The sequence below is a fragment of the Mandrillus leucophaeus genome, unplaced genomic scaffold (genome assembly GCF_000951045.1).
Source record: "Mandrillus leucophaeus isolate KB7577 unplaced genomic scaffold, Mleu.le_1.0 Scaffold127, whole genome shotgun sequence".
NCBI lineage: Eukaryota > Metazoa > Chordata > Mammalia > Primates > Cercopithecidae > Mandrillus > Mandrillus leucophaeus.
Window position 1 is genome coordinate 3,486,570 of NW_012101098.1, and position 2,679 is coordinate 3,489,248.

Below are 2,679 nucleotides of genomic sequence, written 5' to 3' on the forward strand. Positions count from 1 at the left end.
TGCCGGGGTCTCCAAGAGCACCCAGTATAACAGACAGTGTGCCAGGGGTCTCCAAGAGCACCCAGTATAAGAGACAGTGTGTCAGAGGTTCCCAGGAGCACCCAGTATAAGAGACAACATGTCAGGGGTCTCCAAGAGCACCCTTAAGTTCAGACAGTTGCCAGGAGGGTTTGGCATGCAGTCGTGCTCATGAGTGATTGATGACAGTCAAAGGAGGTGAGGCAGAATCAGTGATGGGATGAAGCCCAGGGCAGACCAGACACAAGCTCCCAAGAATCCTCCCCCAGTGGGATCACACAGGATGCACCATATTCCCCCAGAAATGAGTGTTAACAGCAGCATGGAGTGCTGTCCGTTAGGGGAGCTCCCGGAGACTCAGCGCCCCGGGGTTTGTGTTGGGGGCTGGTTCTGCAGGCACTCACTGCCTGGCAGCTACCCGAACTCCAGACTCCCAGAACCGAAACAGGTGCTTAGCATGAACCATTATTCTTTTAATAGTGTGAATTCTCCATTGGAAATCCAGATCTCAAACACCAGCCACGGGGAATCTTACAAGCTGGCCTTTGTAAGGGGCACTAGCTCAGGCCTGCCCCTTAGACTCCTTTCTGCATGGAGAGGAAAGGAGGGAGATGTTGGTTTATGCCGCCAAGCCCCAGGCAGTCTGCTTGTTACCTCCTTCATTCCTTGCCCAGCCTGTGGGTTTAGAGGTGCTGTCCCCGTCATATACATGAGAACATGGGAGCTCAATGGTGTGGTGAGGTCACCGCCCTGACCTGGTGGTGAGATCTCTGTGCAGGGTCCCCAGTTCCTCTCTGTGCTTTTCTCACACTCAAAGCCACTGTCCCATTCACAGGAGCTGCAACATCCCAACTTGTTCAAAACTGTGGTTTTCTACAGGAGGACCACCATTGTTCCTCCTTTTCAAGTTTCCTGCCACTTTATTTTTATTTTTAAATTTTTTAAAAGTTTTTTCTTCTTTTATTTTTTATTTTATTTTTTTGAGACAGAGTCTTGCTCTGTCCCCTAGACTGGAGTGCAGTGGCGTGATTGCAACTCACTGCAGCCTCCACCTCCTGGGTTCAAGCGATTCTCCTGCCTCAGTCTCCCAAGTAGCTGGGAGCACAGACATGTGCCACCATGCTCGGCTAATTTTTTTTTTGCATTTTTAGTAGAGCCAGGGTTTCAGCATGTTGGCCAGGCTGGTCTTGAACTCCTGACCTCAAGTGATCCACCTACTTTGGCCTCCCAAAGTGCTGGGATTACAGGGCCAGTGCTTTATACTGTAGAACTCTGTGTATCTCCTACTCTGAGGGTGGATCCATCCTTCCTTCCTTCCTTCCTTTCTTTCTTTCCTCTTCTTGAGATAGGTCTTCTCAGGTGATCCTCTCACCTCAGCTTCCTAACTAGCTGGAACCACAGGCACGCGCCGCCATGCCCAGCTAATTTTATTTCTTGTTTTTGTAGAGATGGGGTCTTGCTATGTTGCCCAGGCTGGTCTTGAACTCCTGGCCTCAAGAGAGCCTCCCACCTTAGCCTCCAAAAGTGATGAGATTACAGGTGTCAGTCACTGCACTCAGCCAATTTTTCTTTCTTTTGTTAACTATATAAGTGGATTTACTTTTCTTTACCAAGATTGCAGACCTTGCATACCTCTGCATCTTGGTAAACATTAGCATTTCTTCTAAGAGTCTTCATTTTGTGGTTCACACACTCAGTCTGTTTTGGGGAAAGCCTGTTCATGTTCCAGAGACACTCCTCACCACATCCAAGCATATTTTTTCCTTTAAACATAAGAAGGGGGAATAGGAGTGTGTCTGGGTTTGGGAAAAAGATACATTTTTATGGGTTCTGGAGTTCTGAGGACAGTTTGTGAGGAGTGGTCAGGAGGAAGTGGGGAGAAACCAGCTTGAACTCCTCCACTTTTTTTTTTTTTTTTTTTGAGACAGGGTCTCCCAGGCTGGAGTACAGTGGCATGATCTTGGCTCACTGCAACCTCTACCTCCCAGGCTCAAGCAATCCTCCCACTTCAGCCTCCTGAGTAGCTGAGGAGGTGCCTGCCACCATGCCCGGCTAATTTTGTATTTTTAGTAGAGATGGGGTTTTGCCATGTTGCCCAGGCTGGTCTCGAACTCCTGGACTCAAGCCATCCACCCGCCTCTGCCTCCTAAAGTGCTAGGATTACAGGTGAGAGCCACCGCACCTGGCCTGATCTCTAGTTTCAAGTGGGGCAAATAGGGCCTTGAAACCTTTCCCATCTGTTCTGTACCTCAATTTGAGTTGGCGGATGGTCTGGACGTGAGATGGACAGAAGGTCCACATGGACAGCCCAGTTCTTGGACATTCTCCTGAAATTTGAGGTGTGGGCTTCCCCACGTTCTACCTCTATGATATTGTTCTAACAGTTACTGCCTTGGGAAAAGTTGTATAAGGGCATTTTGATTACAAGTTGGTGGAGAGAGCCAGTTTCTGCTACTACGTTACAGAATTATTCAGGAGTCGACTATCATTAGTAACTGGTTACCTTTTAAGCAACATATATTTATATACATACAAAACATAATTATATTTTTATACACTTAATATATATTTATATACTTTATATACTTTAATACTTATATATAACTTATAATACTTATATTTACTTATATATGTAACATATTACTTATATATAACTTATAT

The 2,679-nt window shown here is 46.5% G+C and overlaps 1 protein-coding gene across 1 annotated transcript in view; it reads left to right on the forward strand.

Annotated features, from left to right (window-relative positions):
* ARSD (arylsulfatase D) overlaps positions 1–2,679 on the forward strand; it is a 30,909-nt gene that overhangs the window by 8,832 nt on the left and 19,398 nt on the right. The gene's annotated exons all lie outside the window — the stretch shown is intronic.